This window comes from Dromaius novaehollandiae, chromosome 1 (genome assembly GCF_036370855.1).
Source record: "Dromaius novaehollandiae isolate bDroNov1 chromosome 1, bDroNov1.hap1, whole genome shotgun sequence".
NCBI lineage: Eukaryota > Metazoa > Chordata > Aves > Casuariiformes > Dromaiidae > Dromaius > Dromaius novaehollandiae.
The window spans coordinates 9,579,869-9,604,909 of NC_088098.1; the positions used below are offsets into that span (position 1 = coordinate 9,579,869).

The following is a 25,041-nucleotide window of genomic DNA, read 5'->3' on the forward strand; positions in this document are numbered from 1 at the left end:
AGAGATCCATAGTATATTTTTCTCTACTTTTAAAAAATAGCTTGTTACAACTTCATTTTTCTGAGGAACCTGACATAGTAAGCCTTAATATATGCCACTGATGCAGAGAGTCAGGAGTAATCTGCAAGGAAGCAATAATGACAGAAAGTCATAATACCCCAAGAGTGATCAGTAATTTCGTAACGTTTAATATTTTAACCAAACAGATTTTCTTTGGCAGTTCATGATGAACATTCATCACAATGTATAGTTACCTGAAGTGGAGAATAAGATTCAATTTCTTTAATTAAAGATCATAGTTTGTCTAAAGTCATTTATATGTCACTGAATAGTACTCTGCACTTCAAAAAAAAATGTTCCTATACAAAAATACTTACTATTTTCCTTTTGAGGACTAGAGGTTGAGAAGTAAATCTTCAGTGTTTGTTTATGCCAAATGTTTGTCATTAGAAAAACTACAAGGACTTAGAACAAACCAAGGCAAAGAAAACTGGTCATTTTTAAAAAATACAGAAATAATAAACATCAGGTGATTCAAATACCGGTAAATACAGATAGTCAAAAAAGTATTTTTCATAATTGTCTGTAAAAGAATGATTTATAAGAGGCAGAATCTGACACTTCTTTGGAATGAAAGGTAGCTAAGAGTAATGAGTAAAGGTCAATTGGCATAATGGTAATATATGAAGTTGTGTTGCAGAGGCGTTATATTAGTTAAATCTGCTTTTATTTTACAACTGTTAAAAATGTAGAAGAGTGGGGTAAACAATGTTTTTTTCTGAAGATGTTGACAGATAAGGGAAGAGAACTGCATAGCAATAAAGAGTGTAAAGGGGATTAGAAGTGTTAATATTACCCCAAAATATGGAATTTTATTTTGAAAAATGCAGGCTAATCCCCCTCTAAGGAAAATAATTCAGAACACCAATCTTCAGAGAGAAGTGGAGTGTGAAATCCAGTATGCTGAACAAGCCTGAGTGATAATACACAGCAAAATAGATATTACAGCTGGACAGTAGCAAAAAAATATCCTGAAGCAGCAACACACTTGAGCCTTTGGATGTAATTCCCCTCAGTCAATAGAGTTTCTTCTAAGAGCTTAGATTCATGAGCAAAAGATAATAATTTAACAAGTTACTGTACATTAATTGAGCTGTAGTTACTTTCTATACATCACTGGTGCAAATAGGAGACACTGCACTTAGCTCAACCCTCAGTAAAAGCAGTATAACGTTACACTGTCTTGCATTTTGTCAGGTCAAACATGCAGACACAGACAGCTTGGTTCAGCTAACACAAAATGCTATGTCCAAATGTAGTAACTTGTTCAGTGAGTCTCAGCCTTCTGTTGCTGGGGTTTTTGTTTGTTCTTTTTGGACAATGCACAGAAGAGGAAGAGAACATATTTCTTTCATGGCAAAACAATGACTAAGACTAGAGCAACTGTTTGGAAATACTAGAAAGTGATGAAAACTTAGAAGAATATGATTGTTAGTGCCATAAAAGAAATTTCAGTAGTTATACTGAATATGGGATGATACATAATGGGATGATACAGCACAAGTGAAAGTTTAAGTTTATGATCAAAAATTTCTGGATATCAGAAATAATTCAGAATAATCAGAATATTTTTTCTTAATACATTTTCTTAAGGTTTGTCTGTCTCCAAAATAGTCTAATTAAAGAAGAAGTGGAGGCCCTTCTTGTTTGAATGATTTAGTACTAAACTATGAAAAAATATATTGTATGAGACAAACCTGCTCTACCACAAAGATGGCTAAATCATAGTTTAACAGAAATATGAGACTGTCCTTTCACAAATTCATAGGAACAGGGAATTCATGTGACCAAATATACAATATCTATGCTAATCTTCATGTTTCCTTTTACAATCATTCAAGAGAAACAGGCATTTCTTGGGTGCAATTCATATCATTCCACTGTAGATGTTTAAAATAAGTCAGCTAAAAGCACTTGCTTTGTCTGACTGACCATAAAGGGAATTGAAGATGACTAACTCAGATGCCGATGTCTATAATATATCCCACAACCTATGACTAAGCAGATGTTATGATTTGGTCATGTGAGATAACCTGAATACAGAGCAAAATTCTAGTATGCTCTGATTCTAAAAGATTTAATCTGTGACACTGGTGAAGCAAGGCAAACCTTCTCGTCACTCATAGATCCAATTTTTATTTTGTTCCTTTGGATGTGAGTTGCATAATACCGTCATTTTCCATCATTACCCTGTGATCTTGTCTTTAGCATCTCATTTTTAAGATTAAGAACAAAGTAGTGTTCCTACTTGTGGAAGAGGGAGGTTGTGTTTGCGTAAGGTCATGTGTTGCCCTGTAATGTATTATGTCACTGAGATAAATATGGCCTGCCTGCACAATTCACTGTAAGAAATCCGTTTTGTAAGGTGACTTAATTTCTCTTGCTCATCCAGCAATCTCATCTACATTGCAAACACAAACAGATCAACACTGGCTTAGATATAGTCTCGCTACAGGAGAAAAGCATCTTATACAGGAAGAAATACTGTCTTACATGATAGCATGGGATAGCATTTAAAAAGCCATTTTCCCTCACACTTAGGAGGTCAACAGCATGGGTATTCAGGGGAAATAAAAGTATTTGTGTTTCAAAAAGATGAAGGGAATGGCAGTACTCAAATTCGAAGAGGCCACAAGAGGAAACATCTGAACCAACAGTAAACAGGCATTTGTCATGGGATGCAATTCAATGCTTGACCAGCTGGAGGAAGTCCCACTGAATTTGTATTGTACTCATTTTAAAATTTCTAAAGCTGCAGCAGTAGTTTACCTGTTTGTTTGATGCTTCTAATTCTTGGCTATGCCATATATTCAGAAAAAAAAACAATTTAGGGAAATGATACATGTATATTTAGCAGAAAACAAAGCAGCATTTGCTTAGATGAAGGCTAGAATAGTTTACCACAGGAGAGCTTAGGATCTTCTTTCTGTTTATTAGTCAGGGCTTTGCTGAATACACATGCACTGCTTGGTTCAGCTTCTTTGCATCTGTTCTTGGCTGACCAGGCATCCATATCATTTTAGCTGACTTCTATAAGCTGAAAGAAATATTCATTCTGCAAATAATAAGAGGAAAGGAAAAGATGAGGGGAAAGTTTTGCCCAATAAGAAAAAGGAAAAAAGAAAAGAAAGAAAAGAAGAAAAAAAAAATGAGAGTGTTTTGATACCCAAGCAGATTTGCCCCTTTCCAGCTTTGCTTCAGCCTCCATGTTTAATTCTCAGCCTCTGCAGCAGCCTGCATTGAGTACAGGCTGCTGGAATAGTTTGGAAGAGCTATCGGTCTGTATGAATGCGAATAGAGTAGAGCAGTAGTTCTGCATCACTCCAGAACTACCGAATAAAGCACTAAGATGTCCTCATTAGAAGTGGTTGAACCAAATTTATGCAGAAAAAAAATCTTCACTAATTAGGATGTTAAAAATTGGTTTGGGCATGTTCTACTAAATGATCCATCCACACACCTGACATGCCATCTCTTTTAGGAGGTATTTTTGAAATGCATGAATCTATAGAAAGCAGCCTACCCCACAAGGTGTTCTGTCTACAAAGAATTGAACAATGAAAAGGTGTAGCAGCCTCAAGAATGTATCTGAAATACTGTAGTTAAGGAAATCTCAAGACAGCCCAGGGCTAGTGTATGAGGACATGACGTCTCCTAAACAAGCACTGTGAGAGAAATATTAAAGTAAATGCAAAAAATGTGTGCTTGACAAAGTTCCTGCATCAGACAGCTGCTTTTTAATGGGGGAATCCAAACAGACTCTGAGAAACTGAAGCTATTAGTAGTAAACAGGGCCAGAGAATGAGCACGCTGTCCATATTGCTTAATTGTTAGCACATTCCTAGTGTACGTGTACAACTGGAATGAGCCAACAGCCACTTTTATCCCAGCATGGTTTGGGAGTTAGCATGGTCCAGACACTATGCACAAACAATAAAGATGAGGACATGCTATTTGGGAGACAAAATTTGGAACACAGCTATGTAGATGTAAGCAGTGAGAATAAAGGGGGATGGCCAGGGATCTTTCTCAGATTTTGTACAGACGCCAGCAGAAGTTTGTAGCTCCTTAAGACCGTTCACAGATACCAACAGATCATACGAAGCATCAGTGCCTCCCAAAATAGACAGCAATTTCACAGAAAATATCTCTGCATATTCTAGCGAATAAGCTTAGTCCCTCAAACTTAGCAACATCAATGGAAGGAATATTACATTCTGAGTGCCTTTTCCTTGGACTGATTCAGTCTCAGATTTAGCTCTCTACCACATAAATGAAAAGGAAATGCCTTTGTTTTTTGTCCAGGCTTGCTATAAGATACCTTTCGGTTCCTATGTCCTATGTTCCTAGTCAGGAAAACTGATACTTGCTTTTCTTCTAGTAGTCCTCACTCCTGAGAATATTGTACAAGATAAAGTTGCAGATGGCACCATCATCCTGCTAACACTAGTCTGACCCAGGCAGTTCTGATTCCAGCATCTCCTCAGCCCTCCACTGAGGTCTTTTTAGCTTTGACTGCTCCTGCAGTTCTTCATTCCAAATTTTAGGAGAGTGCCAGGTACAACCCAGAGATGCTGTATCTTGTGGCTTGCTCATCCCCCATTCAGGACTTGTCAACAGTATTGAGGGTTTGAAGAGATTTAATAATTAGGTGGATTATGTTTGGGGTTTGGAGTTTATGGAGGTTTTCTGTTATTCTGGACTGTCATTTGTTCTTCAAAGAAGAAGAGTTCACTGGATCAGGCAAGGTTTGTTTGGCTGCTATTTCTGCCACAGTCCTTTCTTTGAGGGCTCCCTGCTCCTTTCCTTCTCAGCATCCCTGAGTCATTGGTGAAACTTTTCCTACCAGTCAGTGACCTAGCTCCCTAACAGAACCCAGTCCTGTTTTTGTTGCTTCATATGGGTACTCTATTTGAGCTAAGAGCGGTCTGTTCATGCTTACATTGTTCATGAAGGTATGTTTTTTCTGTTGTGTCTGACGAGATGTTTGGAGATTCAGGCTGTGATAGCCACTCATGCTTCCTCCCATGCACTCTCCTCTCCAGACAATAACTCCAAATGTACATTTGCTGTTGATCCCTTTGCTCTTGTTTCTTATAAGAATTCTGACGTCAAGAGGAACCGAGATCTGTTTGGCATCATCTGCCCTTTTATCCTTGACGAGTTCTTCAGTGGTACATGTATCTCATGTTTGTGAGTTAAGGGGACACTTGATCCCACATTCTACATAATGTGCATGTGAACAACACACCTAGAAGACAATGATGCAAACTTCTGCTATCCAACAGGCCACACTAAAACATCCTCTTTGATTTTTTTCTTCTGATTTATGACCGCATTTTGCCTGGATCCCCTCTGTGAGCTGCTTTGTTGTTCCTGAGTCTGTCTGCTTTAAAAAAACGATGGAAAACATAAAGGTTCATAGCTAACCTTTTTCCTTTCCATCTCAAAATTATGAGCTTTTATGTATCATCATAAATTCAACAATTTCCTCAGCATGAGCTCTCTTTAAAAGTATCCTTCTCATGCTGGCTTTTGATTTTTTTCATTTTTGTGCTCAATTTTGTTGCTGTTCCTTAGCTAGTAATGACACAAATATTTCATGATCAAAAATATCGTTCGGCATGCTACATTGTCCACTTCATTGACTTTGCTATTAGATGTCATATTCCCCTTCTTTCCCCCCAGCCTTAGCCACTAGTCCCTTCTCACCTTCCCTACATTGAAATTAATTTGTGCAAGATATTTTCATAACAGTCTAGGGGACATAGGGGACAGTTGTCTTTCTTATGTTAATTCCAGAAATAAAATCTTTGAAAGATTTTTAGAAAATAATGTTACCATGCCAGAAATACTGATTTGCTGTTTTATTAACTTAACCCCTGGAAGCACTGCTTTCCAAATTCAGTTTTAGAAGGCATATCTCACCTCACAGAGCATCATACTTTTAGCTGTGGAAACATGTACTCGCCTAATAACCTTCAGATAATTTACATCCTTTTTGTCCTACATATTGAGATGGTTTTATGCTTTGGATTAACTTGAAATAATTTTTAAGCATCTTGTTGTTATCCTCTAGTAATCAGTCTATTTTAATAAACATTTTACAAGTTATAGCAGGTAAAATAAAAAAAAAAGTTACATCTATAGCCTAGTTTATGAAAAGAGACAATCTAAATCTTGTTAGTAAGAGAAATGGTAATATCTCAGTATCACAGAATGATTAATTTGAACAGAGGGAACCATGGCAGGAGCTCAGTTGCCCTAAAAATTCACACTAATGAGACTTTCATATCTTTTCTTGTATAGCTCTGATTAGCAGTGAAACAGTGTGCAATTGCTTCCATATTTCTGAATAAGAGAAAAAGAAACAATAGACCTCCTTAATGAATATGGATTCCTGAAAAAATAGACATCAATAATAGTTAGTAGCTATTACACTGTATTAATAGAAGTAGTATTAATTGCATTGCATTTCAAAGTGGTAGTGTTATGGTTTTGCTGCTTCTTTCCTGTTAACGTTTGTGCACTGTGTGGTACATTTGTGGATAATCTTGCAACGTATTAGATATATCTTTTTTACGCATATTGCATAGAAGGTTTTTAATGACTATTAGCAAGCATTTTGTTTCAAAAGTACTTGTATTTTTGGTGAAACTGTTTTCTAATGTAGGCTCATATGATCTGTATTAAATTTGAACAGTGCTTCCATTAAAAATTTATGGGAACACTTATCCTAGGTGTGTGTGTTCCTAACTCTTGTTAGCATTAAGAAGAGTTAGTTTGCACACTGAGTGGAGAAATAGGTCCTTTTAGAAGACCTTTTAGTAAAAAGAAATGTGTTTGTAGATGTAGATTCTCATCTTGGCACTTTCATGTTTAAAGAGCTGACTACCCTTGCTCCAATGGCAATTATGCCATGAAATGCTTATGCCCAAGACAACTGTACAGTACATTATCATCATTAGATCTACACAGACACTTGCCATGCATCTAGGTTTTGTGCAGAGCTGCAGGAACTCTGCCTTCAGGACAGGCAACTGCTTCACTCTGCTGAAGAGTGCAGCGCACATGAGCATCTGGTACCTGCTGCCTGTGTCCCTGCACGGGAGCTCTGCTGGCAGCACTGCAGACCTCTTTCAGTCTTACTCATAGTAGTGAATGGGTGAGCAGCTTTTCTGAGAAAACAGAGCTTGGGTCAACTACACTGGAATTTGGCCAGGCCAGAGAAGTCTCTCCTCTGTTCTTGCAAAATGTGTTATCAGAGAACTAATCAGGTTGTCTTGTTCTACATGTCTTGACTAAAAATGGCACCTTTTGTAGTCAGATACCTCCTAAGCACTGTACTCAGACATGGGAGAACCTACAGAAGTACGGCTGCATGAAGAAACGCGATGTTTCCCTAGCTGCCCACAGTGTAGTCTCTGAACCTAGCCTTCCTCAGAGGAGATCTGAGAGATCTCAGCCTAAAGGAGGGAGAACTACAGAGCACTGGACTCTGAAAAATTACCAGCCTATGCGTGTGTACTGAGGCATGTCTAAAGTTTAGTCTAAATGTGTTGAACAATGTTTCTGTTGGTGCGGTATTATGTAATGTCCTATTAAATGACATTTGTTGGGTTTCCAAATCTGTTGTCAAAGTACATTGTGTAGACATTGTGACATGGTGATTTGTAATATAGTGCAATATTTTATAGCAATAAAGTAAGCTAATACACTAAGAAACAAGTGAGTACATTATCTGTTGTGCTACAGATATGAGATACAGCACTGTGGAGATGGGAAGGTGTGATTTTCAGGCACTTGCTAAACCATTTAGAGCAGCTACAAAACTCTCTGGGCTCCTACAGTTTGCCTATCATCAAACCAAAATACAGGAATTATATTAGTCTTCTAGATGAGATATTTATCCCTTTATAATTCTTTAAACAATTTATCTGACATTCTTAAAAAGGAAGGAAGGCTTTAACAATGGCTATACTTGCCATCTATGAGTAATGTTGAACCTTTTTATTTTTCATAAACCAAGAACATACATTCATTAAATGCAACACTGACCTTCTCAGAAAGCCTTTGGGTGACTCATAATTCAAACACAATCAAAAACAATGCCAAGGTACATACACCTTCGCTGTGTCACCTTCAGGTTACAGTACAAGACAAGGAAGCCAAAACTGTCAGGCACAGACTGTGAACATTGACTCCCAAGTGTGTCAAAACTTATTTCTAAAATAAATAAATTGCTTTCCAAAGCCTGATTTGTCATAGCTTGGAACAGTATTTCAGTGTATAAGTATTGCACTGTGCAGTTCTCCCATTTGGTAAATGAGAAAAATCTTGACTTTTATTTATTTTGTAGCTTTTTTTGCCATGAGCTTAGAGAAGACAGACTATTTTTGTGCACATAAGTAAGGTCATCTTTTTTTTTAGCTTATATATCTGTTACGTGCAAATTATTTTTAATGGGTATTTTAGAATAGCTTTTGTCTTATGTAAGCAAGTTTTTTTGCATTTCTTGTGTTCTAGATAAATGGAGAAGTTTTAAAAATCCAGTGATAATTAGAAAAAGACTGTATGCAAGAATAAAATCAAAGGCTTAATTCCTCTGTATGATAAAATATTTTAATAGTCTTTACATTCTATTATTTTCTTTTATCAATTAATTTCAATTTTCACAATGAGTTGCTTTTCCCCCAGCAGAGAAGTTTGCTAATGTTTTAAAAGTAGAAATAATATTAATAATAATAGTACAGTTTTTCTTAAAGAATAAAAAATACATTAAATAGTACTTCAGAGATTAATTAGCATTTTAGAGAAGTTTTGCTGATTGTGTAAAATACCACAGTATTATCATATATTTTAATAGTTTAAATAAGTAGATTTGTAAATACAAAGTCAACATATTTTTCTTACTATCCATGTGAAATTGTTTCTATATTCTAAACTACTTGTTCTAAATAAATGTGATTATTTTTAGGCATCTAGGCCAAATAGTACCTCTCTGCCTCAGCATAAATACTACCATATCTCTTAAAGTAGCTCAGAGGGTATCTTAATCTGCTCCTTAAAGAAAGAGGAATGAACAGTAGGGAAAATTGCTGCTTTTTATTTTCTAAATATGATCCTGCTGGCATAATATATTAGAAGGCTCAGATGCTCTTTTGCATACCTTTTAAGCCTCATGCTATTTAACATGTAATGTTCTCAGCAATAAGTATCAGCAATTACTAAAAGTGGATGGGAAGATTCTGGCAGATACATTCTACTGTGTAACCAAACCGAAGGATGATCAGTGGGAGGTCCTAGAGCAGTCTAGGCAGGAGCCTGGGGAAGAGAAGAGTCTACAGGGCTTTGATCTGGGGCCAGTGAGAATCAACAAATGAGATAGAGCCGAAGACAGTCATCCCCATCCAGCTTCTGCCCCTTCTTCACTAGCTTTTTCCATGCTTCACCCAACTCTTTCCTCAACCTCTACCTGTATTTGAACCTCTCTCTCATTCTGGCTCCACTTTGCTTCATTCCAGCAATTCAGAGAAGTCATTATTTTTTATGTCAGCCCAGTCTTTGAACCTAGCCTTGCTTTGAGCAGGAGGTTAGTCCAGATGAACTCTGGTCATCTCTTCCAATCTAAACATATCTATTATTCTGCAATTCTTCTTCTTTCTAATCTTTAGCAGCCCTATGGGCCAAAAGAGAGCATCTCTGACTGAACATATGAAGTCACCATCAAAATAGTTAAAAATTTCTTCCACAGTGCTTCTCAGGGGAAAAAGATGGAACTGCAGCATCTTGCTTGCAGTCCAGACCAACACGTGACGTGACTCAACAGCTGGGTTTCAAGTAGGCATGAGAGAAGTTTCAACTCCCTGGCCTTTGAGAACCCTGACTGTTGACTAACGGTACTGAGCACAAGGCCTGGTTGTGAATGTATTAGGATCACACAGCTTTTAAAGGGATAAATCGGTGTAGAGGTAAAAAGAAATTATTTAATCTTGTCTTATTATTACACCATATTAAATATTTAGATATCTAGCATATGCATGTATATGTTTTTATAGGTGAAAGTTCTTTGAAATCACTGCAAGAAGAAAGAATAAAGGCATACTTTTTAATTTCAGCTTGCCAGATACGTTCACTGAGACTGCATAAAAAACAGGAGTTATTCTCACGCTATCACTGAAAAATAATGCACAGTGTTTATTCATTCATTATATAGCATTCCTGAGAGGTCTCAATGGCTTGTGGGGATGACTCTAAAATAAGAACACTCAGACAGTCTGATCCAGCTAATGTTCACTACTGAACATTAACTGTAATGATTATTTCCATTAAGGGCAATCTTAATTAGACAAGAGGTTTATCTTGTAACTTAATCACTGTATACCAGTGTTTTAATTTTATCAAGCTCTTTATCTTTAAAAAAGCACATTAGGATATATTGTTCTAGAAGAACCATCCTTAAATAGTTCCAGTCAAAATGTCCCTTTTTAAACAGTCATAGCATCATTCTACATCTGAGATAGCAAGCAAGATTTCCTATACAATAGAGAAAACAGGCACCTTTACAATGCTTTCTTCTATTGCAGACATTTAAAATAGCTCAGATGAACAGTACTCTAAAAGTGCCAGCTCCTCCCTGCTGATTATAAAAGCATTCAAAAGCTCACATATGGAAGTTTTATATTTACATTTGATCAGACAAGTCCCACCTTAACTGTATAAAAGTTACATTTCTAGTCCACACCAGTCATAATAGTTCCTGCTGTACACAGTGGTGGAAAATAGGCACCTGGAGAGGTGTCTTGTCATTTATTTCAGTCATTTGCCTCCGTGGATTGGTCTCCAAGGATGCCCGTCATGCTCCATTGGCTACAGGGAAGTCTGGCTGACAAGCTTAGCACAGCTGACCAGCTAGGCAGCCAAAGCTGCATGAGATGAGACCTGCTCATATACTGGAGGCATATATAGAACGATAGAGGGCATTTTTCAAAAACAGTCTTATCACAAAAGTTTGAATTTGTCTTATGCATTAGAGCTAAACCTGGAATGCTGTTTACGCTACCATAGAAAGTGATTTGAGTTTCTTTATAAAAGAGTAGTTATTAATATGGGTTTACATAAAATAGAGTCTTTCAAATTAAATATATATATATATATTTAATGAGGTTACAAGTTCGATTATAAAATGTAATTGTTTTGACATAATGGACTTTCATAACGCTTTACTTGTAACACCCCCACTTCTTATTTAAAAATAGAAAGAAGTAAAATTAGCATGGCACACACTGAATGGAAAAACTGGGTAGCAGATTGGTCTGATAATGTAATTATAAGCAGGAAATCAGCGAGGGAATATATTTTTAATGAACTTCCCGCAGGATAAGTTCTTGGCTTCTGTCTATGTAACACTTCTTACAAAGATCCTGTAGAAAACATAAAATCAATACTGATAAAGTTTGCAGATGGCAGAGAGAGTGGTAGAGTGGATGACATGTTACTGATAAAGAACAACCCAGAATACTTAGTATATTAAGCATTAGCAAACAGGAAGCATTTTCATGTAGTCAGTGTAAATTCCTGAAACACAGAACAAAAAATGTAGTCCAAACTTGCCAAAGTAGTTATGAAACATTATGGATAATCAGCTGAGCATAATATCACAATGAAAAAGTTAAATTCAGAGTAATTTCTTAGAGTATGACTTGTTTATATATTTTTTTATCGGCAAGATGGCATTGGTAAACTATTTTGTTGCGTTTAATATGAATGTTAACAAAACCAATGAGACTCTTTTCCAGATCATTTTTGCCTGCTTCTTAAGGTCATATCTATTTTTCCATCTTTTTTCTATTTTTCATGTTTATTTCAAAATTAATATGTGACCCATCATTATCCCATGTGGAGATCAAGCCTGTTGCAGGAATCTTATCTTTAACTAGAGTTTCTATTATTGTTAGTGATGAGCTGAAACTTGGGATTTCTCTAGGATATTTCATACAATTCTTTATTTGCAAAAGTACCGGCTGATTCAATCACTCATGTGCAAGGTAGATGGGAAGGGGCTTGCTGTAACACCCAGGTCCTGCTGTATGTGTAATTTATGGTGCAAACATTTAAGCATGTCTTTTGAAAATTTGTTTCCTGTGAGCTGTCATGCAAGCATTTGTTCATAGAAAGCCTGTGGAAGTGGGAGAAAAGGACCCAGCTTGGGAAAAGTGGTCTAAAATGCAGCTGAAGGGATAAAAAAACAGTGCAGAATTAGGGAGTCAGGAAAGATGTTTTGGTCATGTCAGCAGTTCTTGAAATTCATATTCTAGGATGATTCCTTTTTTTAACCAGAGGGGAGGCACATTTCCTGAGCTGTAAGGCTCATGGTACTGGAGTCTGTTACCAATAAAACTGTTCGAAAGCCATTTATGGTTAATACGAGAACATATTTATTTAAAACAGCTAGAACCATGCTGTTTGTCAAGTAGAGAGTGGCAGGGTGATGGACAGCAGCTGTTTGGTTTCTTCCAAGTGTGTATGCTATGTTCCTGTAAGAAGTGCTTGGGTCAGGCAGGTCCTCCAGGAGTGAAGGCGGATTGCTCCTACCTGAGATCCCACTCATGGAGAGATGCTTCCAGGGACCGCAGAATTTGTCCGAGGGGAAAAGAAATCGTGGCAAAGAGCTGGAGGTCGGCAGCTTACTCAGGGCACGCGCTGGGAGGAGCAGGGAGCAGACAGATAGGCCTCAGTGGGAATGGGATGAAAATCTTCTGGGGACTGGCAGAAACTGTACAGAGTTGGTCGTAACTCAAGAAGTCATTGATTTGACTGCAAGCAAGGACCTGGCGTGTAAGGACAGAGCAGGGCAAGCCATTCAGAAACTCCTTTTGCTTCTATATTCTTTACCTAATCGTTTTTGCCTTTTCTCTTTTTAAAAAGTTAAGTATTTTAGTTATATTATAATAAAACCCTATGGTAGGAAAGGGTCATTTGTTTGTTTGTTGTTTGGCTTTTGTTGTTGTTTTTGTTGTTGTTTAATTTAAAAGCCTTTGGAGCTGTCTGTAGGAAGAATTCTAGGCAGGTCTAGCTTAAATCTTTGGTGATCCTGGGATTCCATGTCAGCCGGGAAGTAAGCAAAAAATCAAAACCAGCTGCAGTGCCAAGAATAAAAAGTAATTTTTTCATCAACATCCCAAAGTGGCACATTCTGCACATCACAAACCCAAGGCCAGTGTTCTGCTGATGGTGCTGGTGCTGCTGCTTCTGAGAAATACCCCAAGATCACTTTGTTGCTATCTAAATCTCAGTTACTAATGAGGAAAGATACAGAAATTCCAAGGATTTCAGAGATTTTTACAAAAAGAGGAAAATAGTATACCAATTTTACAATTTAGGGTGATAAAACACAAAGATAGCATGCATCATTGTAATTATGTAGTCAGAAAATGAACCCCAAATAGGAAGTAGACTTCTACTCCTTTTCCAAAGGTTTCGCTTTGCTATTTAAGTCTACAAAGGCTGTATTTGGAAATACATACAGATCTCAAAGCATAGTACAAATAAAAAATAAATAATAGTGGTTTAGAATGCAATACAACATGTAGGAAAACATGCATTTGGGAATTCTATATTGAAACTGATTTTGCAGATTAAGCCCAATAAATTTAGGAAGGAAAAAGTAATACATGCCTCTGAAATTTTGCAGGAGAAGGATTAAATCTAGCACCTAGAGATGAATTATTAATTCTGAAGATTTCACAGGCTTTTTTTTCTGCATCCCTGTACTATCTCTAGTGTAATAAAAAACTGCATTGTAATAGGATATGTATTTTTGTCATTAAACCAAAATATATCTATGGCAAAGTGCAGGTGTATAAGTTGCAATTCAGTTGTGCATCAAAACTTGTTCATACTAGTAAAGGGAGGACTATAAATTCATTCCTGCATATGTGCACAGAAGTACCCTGTTTATTCATTAATATGTGATAGCTATTTGCACACTGGTATTTCAGGTCTCATCAACAGTAAATAAGCTTTATCAAACTGAGGGGAATTACAGATGTTCCTTACATCTCATATTTTTCTTAATGAAGGAGAACATTTCCACAGCTTTCAGAATATCCTTCATGGAAAAACTGTTTAATAGAGGATCTGAAAATATTTTGTTTGCTTTCTTCTAATATTTTAAAATTGCAGCAAAAAATTCTGAATTACTAAATTCTGAATAACTGGATATATAATCAAGTTGAAACTAGAATGTGATTGGAATTGCATTCTTCCAGCCTATGAAATGTTATCAAGTCCAAAAAGCTTCCTACCATGACTGAGTCCTAACCATTTTTTTAAAAAACCACTAGAGAGAATACCCATTGAGAAAGAGAGCAGCTTAGTCTACAACTGCCAGTTGCTTCATAGATCAGAAACTTATTTGTGCTATGAGAAATAAAGGCATGCTTATAACAGGATAAATTAGTTCAGGCTCTATGTTATTCTGACCATCTAGTACTAAGTGCAAGTTAGCCTAGGTCAGCTTCACAATGCTCTGCACTCAGCCTGTGCAGGTGACTTCAGGAGAAATAGCAGTTTAGGTTTCCACATTGGCTTTTTTGTGCTAACCTCTTTCTTGTTGGAGCCATTTCATCTATCAGAAGCAGTATTAAACAGGTTAGGAATACAACTGAAGTCCCTTCTGCAGTAAATACAAAGGTACATATTAAGCACAGCTGCCATGAACCTCAATTACGTAAGTCCCAGACAAGTGATGTAACCACTCTTCTTTGATGGTTGATGGAATTTTACCTCAAATTTAACCAGAAATTTTTTTTCAATTTTACTTTCAATACATTCTGGCATTGTAGCTGCTTTTCACAAAAATGGCTTTAGTGAATCACCACCATTCATCAGTGAAAACTCCCTTTGTCAGAAGATTACTGACAAGCTCTAATTTAAATCAACCTTTTCCTTCCTCTTCCCCTGAAGTTGTAAGCCATTTGCCATTGCTCCCTGTGCAATGAATTATAGTGCTATTTGGGGAACCCTAAGAAAAAAGCATATATCAAGTCCTATTTGATGACCTGCAGTGATTAATTGTGCTGTTCACACAGAATCTTTCAACCAGCTCTATTTTTGGAGCATAAATTCATATTCTTTGTTCTGTGATCATACAGGCAGAATGTGAGTACGCTGAGGAAGAACAAGGTGTTTTATGGACGCAAAGGCTAAACCCAAGTCTGCTTTCTTTTTCACTAAGTGCTGAGAAAAAAAAGGGAGGACATACCTGCTAGGTACTCTAGCAAATCTTCCTAAAAATGCTAGTTTTTAAGTAGAACACAGGCCAGCTGTGAAGTCCACAAGGTGCTTCACAGTTGTCAGCACCGTAATCTTCTCTGTTTAGCTTGTCATGTTTATGCACTATTCCAATTTTCTCAGTATTGAGGGGTTATTTCCATTACGTTAGACATGTCGTCTAAATCTCAACAGACTGAAATCAATTTATGTTCCTCTGAGAGACAGAGCACTGTCACAGGAAAAAAAGATTGCCTATTCACAGCTTTTCTTGCTTTCCCTTGTAATACATTCATTTAATACTTATCACTTCCCAACTATCTTGTCAGGATCCTTTATCAGCATCATTTTTTAATGATCTGTTCATTAGCTTTTCAAAGTACTGCGCAGGAGTACATGTGACCAGCACACAATCTAAACATCATAAAATTCACATCAGTACTGTTCCTCTCTCATTAGATTTAAGGACACAGCTCTTCTTTATGTTAATTGCTTGTCTCTGAACATTTAGGAATCCAGAAAAAACTGACATTTCTCAACCTTCGATGGCAAACCAGGTCATCAGGATCAATTTATCATGATTTATATTCTGTAATGTTCTGTACTACAATAGTATCATGCCCATCAATCATTATTTCTGTCTCTCCAATTTTTCTTTCAGGCTCATGTGGTCTTTTACTAAATCTTCTGAACTTCATATTGTTTAACCGTTATAATTTAGATCTCTGCAAAGCTTTTACTAAACTCAGCTTTATTCTTTTTGCTACGTAAGTCAAATACTGAGAATTACCTCTTAACTGTGTGAACGTGAAAGCAAAGAGGTTTATCTCTACTAGGTATGTACCAGTGTGAACAGTGTCACATCTTCAGTAGCTCAGAGAAAAGGAAGTTGCCTAAAGGCTCATTCAGGGAACTGGGAGTTTAGGAATTCAGTGATATCTTCACAGTTATGTTACTGGTTTAAATAAATACTTAGACAAAAGCTTTCCATTAACATCTCTTGCCAAATATTCCACTTTCCTACACTAAATGACGTACCTTCACAGTTAAGACTCAACCATGTAAAATCTGAATCTTGTGATTATCATTCTTTCTACTGCTACCCTTTTCTTTCACAGTCTCCCACTGTTTGTCCACTCTCTGTTCCACCTGAATCCCTGTAACCAGGACTGAACGGGTCTATCAAGCTAGCATGAAGGAGCAGGAAAGTGAAAAGAAATTATTGCTTTGAATAACAGCTGGATCTGAAGATTCAAATAAGCATGTTATTGCTAATTTCAGCTACCACCATTGTGGCCAAGTAGCATAATTACCTTTTCATTATGTTACCATCAGTGTTTATCATTCAGCCATGTGTTATGAAAATGAGACAATTATAGTTAACACACCTGAGCTCCTGACACTTCCCATTGTCACAGAAGAGATTTTGAGGGCAAATCAATAAAAATCAGAAACATGTTGACAGCTTAATGCATATTAAACACAAGATTCTGAAGTTACTGTAATGTAATTCAATAATGACAGAAGGGCAGCCAGGTAAAACTAGCAGGCTCTCTCAGACTGTGTAATTTAATTTATTGCTTGCTCTATGATGTACTTTTGTCTAGTGCTCCCAAACTCGGAGAAATCAGGAGTGAAACTCTGATCTCCGTTCAGTGGCTCACTAACAGACATCCAGGGCCCTCTGAGACACACTGGGGTATCAAGAAATCTCCACTGGGATGGCAGAGCCTGTGGGAGATTCAAGATTGTCGAGAATGACAACTGAAGGTCTGAAGTCTCTCATAGATCCTGTGTCATATCTGCCAGACCAGCAGCCATTTCTGAGATAACATAAGATATGGTGTCAGACCTTAGGCATGGTGTTAGACCGATGTGTGCATCTGAGTTAAGTCCCTAACTCTCAGACTAAGATGTCTAAATTTGTCCCAGGTGTCAATGCACATATTGTAGTTGATGGAGGCTTGAGAAGGTTGCTTAAATATAGGCATCTCATTCTAAATTATGTTGCTGATCCAGTGTGTGAGATATACTAGTTTTTTCACCTTACTGTTTCTGCTATGCTCTGGGAGAGTTACTCACCACAAAATGTTTGCCGAAGAAGGTGCGTTACTCTCTTTGCTAGCTCTTGCCATATTAGAACAGTATGGGATGGAGCGTAATCTCTAGCCTGGACATGAGAGCTGGCAGCATTTACTGGATAGCATACATGAGCAAAACAGGAGATTCTTCAGAGCAAATGTCTTTCTGCCAAGCAAAAGGTTCTCTTTCTTGTATGTACAGAAAAATACTCCTGACCTTTTCAAGATGTCAGTAGCATTTACATCCTGTGGGCAAGCTTCTGAGATCTCTTTTCCAGTCTCCATGAGTCAGTGCCTAATCATGCAGACTTTAGCTAATTGGGTTAGTATTTACCGAAAGTATGTACATTACACATTATACCACAGTGATGAAAATAACTGTTTATCCAGTACTGCTTGCAATTGTAAACCATAAATCTGGATATAAACCTCAGGATTTGCACTTTTAGTAGGATCTTTTGTAATAAAAGACAAGAGACAGGAGTCTTTCTATCCTACATGATTTCTTTTTGTATTTCAGGTCAAGTTGTCCCAGTAAAATATTTTCTGAATTGTACTATAGCAGCATTTTCCTATTCTCAGGCACGGCTATCCTTCAGATAACATGGTTTGCTATGACCTTTAGGGTCAACAAGGAAATGAATCAGTACTGTGTAACACTCTTCTCATAATAGGCTCCAGAAAAGAGAAGGAAGTTCTTATAAAAGTTAAAAGTATGACTCGATGAGACATGCTAAAAGTGTTTAATACCAAACTTTGTCTGTGGACAAAAATCTGCTCTGTTGACCACATAAAAAGCTACTTTTTCCAAAAATACATTTCTCATTTCCAGAAATTGGTTTTTTATTATTATTTTTTCTATCTCTACTACATTTAAGCATCAAAAAACCTGCCACTGAGGATGCTGCATTTGCCCCTGCGCTATTTTAGCTGTGATCCAGAAATTTTCTGCTTCACATCCAGATTAATTGCAAGGAGATTATATTTAGTAATTTTTTTAAAAAAATCATAAATGGTTTTAAATCTCTCACTGATAAGCAATTCAGAGAGCTGTAGGAGCCAAGCCAAATAAATAGCTGTATGTCCATTAGAATGTAAATTAACTCATTACTATGCCTGCTTCTGACCTTTTCTGAGGGCTGTATTCTTGCTAACAAAGACTCTTTGCTATTCATGAAAGTGAAATCCTACCGGTAGCTAGAAATTCTCTATTGTATTTTGGAGGAAATTATAGACACAGGTGACCAGTTAGGGCCCTAGCTTGAACAGCAAGTACTTCTACCATTCATGACTTTGAATAGCTTATCCTTTTTCTAATTATTTGTGAAAATCTGAATATTATTGAAAAATTGTTGCTGGAGAAGGCTGGGTCAGTGGAACTTCATGAGCAGCACAAAAAGTGTTCCTGAGTATAAAAAAATGAATATTGATTTAGTATCTGATCTCACAGTCAATTAAGTTTTTGTATCAGTTCTGTAGACGGCACTGAGATGAGATCAGATTTAATTTCCCAAGGTACTCCTCTGCCTTCACATCATCTCTGATAACCTTCACAATTTTGCACTTTATGCTACCCATCAGGAAATGTGAAAGTTTGAGGAAAAGAAATATAGAATTGGACTCATGATCATCTAAATCATCTGGAGAAGAGAATAGCTGCAGAAGGCACTACCCCAATTGGGTCAAAGAACCCAACTGGCCTGGTGGACTTTACCTGCTCTCGGCCTTACACCTTCGTGAAGTGAGTCTCCATGGGCAGGAAATATGTTAGTAGTTCTTCAGAGTCAATTTTCACGGGTGCAATAAGCCAAAGAGAGTGAAAAACAGTGCTGATACGGAGTGGAATGCTACTTAGCACTGTGATAGCCCTGTCTCACTTGTGCTGAGTCCAGCAGCAATGGAGTAGTGGAGCATAAAGCAAAATGCCGCCACAAGTGACTGTTGAGGATCACTCTATCGTTGCCAGTCACTTTCAGGCAAAGCTGATTAATAACACCTGGGCATATAAATATCCCTAAAGGGGACAGACATATTTCTTGGTTTTATTAATCTGAACCTGCATTTGATATAGCTGATGGCTGTGACCAACCTTCATCTCAGCACAGCACAGTGTTACATCAGTTACTTGCCTTGCCATGCTGGTGTCTAGCCACAAGTGAAGCTGGCTGTAACCACACGTAATGCTGTGGGCTCAGTCAAACATGATGCCTCCTTCATCTCACCCCAATGTGGGCCATGTTGATTTTTGGCCCACTACATGGGGTGCTATCCCAGCCAAAGACCAAAGGGATCCTCCACGACATGGCTCCGTCACTCTGAAGGACGGCTGACGACAAGACTAGCTCAGTCTGCTTGAAGAGTTAGAGCTCCCAGTCTGCTTACACCTACTCTTAATTCCAAGGTAAATCACTTCATTGTTGTTGCTAGAGTGAGAGCTTCATACTTAAAGCTGTTTGAAAAGGAAGGACCTCTGGAAAAATATTATGTGGGTAACGATAGATTTTATTAGAAAGTTGATTAGTAAATACCATTCCCCACACATCATCTTATATTTTAAATATGGCATGATCATTTCAAACTTCTTATCAACTGCTGGTGTTCATAGCAATTATTATTTCCATCTATTTTAACTCATTGTCTCCTTCTAGATTGTTTGCTGCAATGTATAAATTAATTAAATTTGCTCATTCTCCTTGATTGGTTTTGTTTTCCTGAAAAGGAGAAGATATCTGAAGAATGATCGAATGACTATTTTAACTTTGTTCTACTTATACAAGACACCATTTTTTTCTCACAGAAAAATTCTTAAAATTTTAGCTATAGGATAGTCTGCTTCTTGGTGAATGAACCAAATGCAGATTGAATTCTGTGTGCCTAATTCAAACCTGCCTAGCACAGATCAACGAAATGTAAATGTATAGAAGGAGGAGCCAGATGTCACATGAATGGTAAGAAATTATTCCCTGCGCCGTGCTGCCTGTGTACACAGCGAGTCTGAACTCTCAGAGGTGTCGTACTCTCCCACTCTTGTTCGAAGTTAACGGGGGCTTGGCACCTCTGGAATGGAGGCCCAGTGTAGCAGCTAATAAACATCTCAGGGATCCCAGTAAGAGAAAGAAAAGCACAGGAAAAAAATCTACTGAGACAGAATATTTATGGCTTTTCTAGAATGGAAAACTTTTGCTGAAGTAAAGTGTTGTCACATGGACTTGGAGAAGATGCCATGGAGTCAGTTAATGCTGTGGGAGTGCTCATCAACCATCTGTTCATTTACTGCTAAGTATCTATGGGAGAAAGGTCTGCATGGAGCTTGGGACAGCTTGGCTCAGGAAATCTATGTGCAGCAAGGCTTTTATATCACAGGGAAAAAACCAAGAAGCCCAGCAAACACTAACGGGCAAAACACTTGCTGTATCATCAGAGAGACAAGTGAAGTGGAGGGAAGATGATGTACCCTGAACATTGCTTTATACGAAGAGGTCTCGGCTTTGAGACCGTTAAGTTCCTCCCTGCAGCATTGTTACATGTGGTCACTTGGAGAAATTACAAGTGTCTGGGCTTCAGTTTAATTATACATACAGGTCTTCCCCAAAGACAAACAGGATTAAAGGTGTTGTGATGTGGGAACACCTACGTTAGTTACTCGTGACTTTACAGTGTCTCTACAACTTTTCCAAGAATCAGTGCTAAATAGTGAGGAAACTGCTGTCTGTAGTGGCTGGAAAAGAATAATGGAAATGTAAATTCAGCCAAAAAACATGAACACAGCAGCAGGCTAATAACCAAATGGTGATTTCCGTATTATTGACATTACGTACTATGGCAAATTCAGGATTTTTACTGCAAAAAAGAAACAAATCAGGGTGCTATCTTGCAAATGCTATAAATCCTATCTGAGAAGCTCTTTTAGGAAACTTTTAACAGTAAATACAGGCAGCGGTGTAAGGTATGTCAAATCTGTAAGCATATTTTATGACAAAAACTTTAATTTGTATATAAAAAGAAATACATAAAATGTGTGTGATTTGATTTGTTTTTTTGTTATAGGATATCTTCATCAAAAAGGAGAAGTACAGTAGACTGAAGCTGGAATTTGCCTTGGTTCGAAAAAAGAGAAAAAATGAAGTTTTTTTTCCAAATACATTTTAATCCAAAATCTGTTTTCTGTTACTGGTGTTCTGTAGTGAAGTTACAACATAGATAAAGTCACAGCTTAGATTTCCAGGGTGCTGGTGGAAAGCTCATTTTGAAAGGTGGTAAATATGGTAAAAAAAGTCAAAAATTAATTTTTCACACTGCTTTATGAGAAAATGCACTCCAATTTTTCAAAAGCATATGGCTGTTACTATACGTTACCTTAATATTTTTTAAATGAAACACTAAAACTTCTACAAAAGTAGTGGCCACCAGCTGCTGTACCTTAGTACAGTTTAAGTGGTCAGCCTTTAAAAAAATCATTATATTCTCAAAACTAGCTTTGAAGAAGCATCTGAGGCCACGTATTTTGTTTTTATGTAGTTACACATTACATTATACTGTAGGTAGTGACCACAGTATTTTCCTGCTAGCATGTCTCTTGGTGGTGGTGTTTGTTCTTTGACAGAAGTCGGTAATCTTGCTCTGCTTTCCAACGACTAATTCAGACATATACTACTGCCTATAGCAGCAGGGTCAATAAAGGTTTATTTAAAATGATAGAAAGTAATGGGACTCCACAGCTTGCCCTGGGAAGCTACTACAAATAGGGACGGCTGTCGGGCAAGTGGGTGAGCAGAAAGCTACTAGTGGGAGAAACAGGCCTTCATTAAGTATTTGTAGGTGAGTCTACTTGAGAAGATGACTTTTATAATTTCAGATTTCAAGAGTATATGTGACTCTGTGTGGGGGGGGCATTTAATATTTATATATATATATATTTATGTGTATATATATGTATGTGTATATATATATGTATATTCTTAGCTACTTAGGTTTTTATAGATGATTCCACACGAAGTTGGACAATAGGGGTGTGGGAGCCTGGCAGGGAAAAGGAGAAATTCAGGGGTGGGATGGAGAGGCAATAAGAGCTTTTCCAGCACTGGCACCTGATGTGAGTTGATTAGAAGGTCAAGCAGTATTAGCACGGTATTAGTACTCCTCAGAAACTGAAAGCTGTACTCTTTGGAGAAAAGAAATTTAGTCCTGCCTATAAATCAACATTGGGTTTGTGCCAGTCTGCCAAGATGACCCCCTGTCCTCATCAGGCAGGGCTCCCACTATCTCTTGTGAAGAAAATTCACAACGAGACATGACACAGCCCTGGAAACTCAAGGGAAAATGCAGTATTGTGAAGGGAGGTGAAGCGAAGTGAAAGTCCATTGCTTCCCCTTGCCAGCTGCAGATCTGGCTGCAGGAGGCCAACACTGTTGAGTAGGCGCATTGTTAACATATATTCTGCAGATGAGCTTCCAATTTTCTAATTTTATTCCAAGTTTTCTACATGTACAGGATTTGGTCCTGTACTTCTGCAGAACAGTATTAAAAGGTGAAAACTGACAAAGGATCATGCAGACTACACAGGAAAGACGCTGGGTTTTATTTTTATGCTTTTCCATGTGAAGTTTCTGTTACACCAATAATGAGCTAAATATGCATTTTATTTTTGAATTCTTGAATTTGAAGCAATGGCAGCATGTATTTAAATTTGAACGATAATCCTGGGCATGTCTGGTTCACGTCAAATATCTATAATCAGTCTCATGGTGAATAACTACGACAGTCAGACGTTGTTCATAGGGCAGTTTTGTTTAGCTTGCAAAATAGGATGGTTACTTTGTGTGAGGAGATAGATAATTATGTAAGGAAAAATTAAAATTGCCATGAAATACATGGAAGATAGATATATAGGGTTTGTTTTATGGAACTAGACCTTGGTCTACTAGCCTAGCGCCTGGTCTTTGACATAGGTGAGGGACGTTTAAATCTGAAGAGTGAATTTTAATATCAGTTCCAAGGTTTACTAACTTTATATATTTTACATCCTAATGTTCTTTTTATACATATGAATATCCAATACCTTTTTAAAATCTTCCTTTGGATCTTTTAACTTCTACGGCATCCTGTACAAGTTAGTTTTCTTAACATAATTTCATGCTGTGTGAATAAATATTGCCTTTTATTTGTTTTGAGTGTAGATGGTGGCATTTGTATATAGCGGTCAGTACCAAAGCCTCCATTCTAAATTCAGTCCTGAGTTTTCCCTGTCTGGATGAATACTGGAATTTCTAAAAAAAAACTTTAAAATCTTCATTTGATGTATATGTGATTGTTTATTTGGTTAATAAATATTTATTATATTTTTACACAATAGTGAAAATTTCAGATAAGTCCAGTAAAACCTTTTTAGGTAGAGAAGTGATGGTAGACAGTAAATAAATAGGAAAAATTGTATTTTGATTTGACATGGAGTAATTTTTGCTGATAAGTTTTGGAAGGTGCACCAGGACCAATGGGAAGGGAATGTTAGCCCTACCAATATTTTTCAAATACTGAGTCAGTGTAACAAATTGTTTTGAGATACCTGTCAGCAAACCTCTTTGAAGGTTCCTAGTCTTTTATTTAGCTTTCAGGGGAAAAAAAAATGTTTTTTAACTTTCACTCTTATTAGCTACACAGAATAATAGCAGGTAAGAAACAGGTAGCTAAATTCCTGCCATCTAAGGATTTATTAAACAAGTTTCCATTACAGAATCTTTAATACTGGAGGTGATGTACAAGCCAGACCTATACATTATGCCTGTTATCCCAGCTTGAATTTGCAGATGGAAAGAAATGTTTACTTGTTAATTCAGCAGTTTTTCTCCAGTAGAGAGTCAGTGAACATAAACCTATCCAGAATCACTTTTCATGATATACTTTTTGTTTCAAAGCATTATCAGCTTATACATCAGAGCTGGAAAACAGTTAGTGTTCCTTTGCAGAAGACTCAAGTGCTTTTTCACTCCAATATTTTTTCAGTCAAAATGAATCAGATATCATGGCAGAAAAAAAAATAACCTCTTAATCACAGAATTCTAGGAACCTTAAATACTATGCTCAGATATAATTCCTGTTGTGATTTATCTGTAGAAAGATACTTTCCCTAGTGCTCTTGTGATTTTATTTATTTTTCTTTGCTCACCTTAGAAAAAAAAATAGTTACATTAGTACTATGCTTAATTCATTTATTTGAATGAAAGAGCAGCCTTCCTCTTAGAGGTCTCAATTTAAGACCCATTTTTGTTTCTACAAAATGAACTCTGTCATTAGCCTTTAATCTTTCTTTGATAAAACAGGGGTTTTTTTACTATTAAACAGTTATTTTACTCTAGGCTTTCTTTCTAAAAATTCTCTTGGATTACTAAGTTTGGGGGGATATTTTGAACTGCTTTTTCTTAAAGTTATGACTGTATTTGATACATCAATAATAGGTCATTTGGTATCTTATCCGATGTTCACTAAGGCAACTTTTTTAGTCCTTTTATTTAGTTCTTTTAATTTCAACCTAAACCCATGCTGTTTGTAAAGAAAGGCAACGATCTCAATAATTCCACTTGCATATATATATATATTGGCATATATATATTTGCATTTTTTTCTTAGAAAT

The 25,041-nt window shown here is 36.9% G+C and overlaps 1 protein-coding gene across 9 annotated transcripts in view; it reads left to right on the forward strand.

The window, feature by feature from the left end:
• MAGI2 (membrane associated guanylate kinase, WW and PDZ domain containing 2) overlaps positions 1-25,041 on the forward strand; it is a 743,930-nt gene that overhangs the window by 620,777 nt on the left and 98,112 nt on the right. The gene's annotated exons all lie outside the window — the stretch shown is intronic.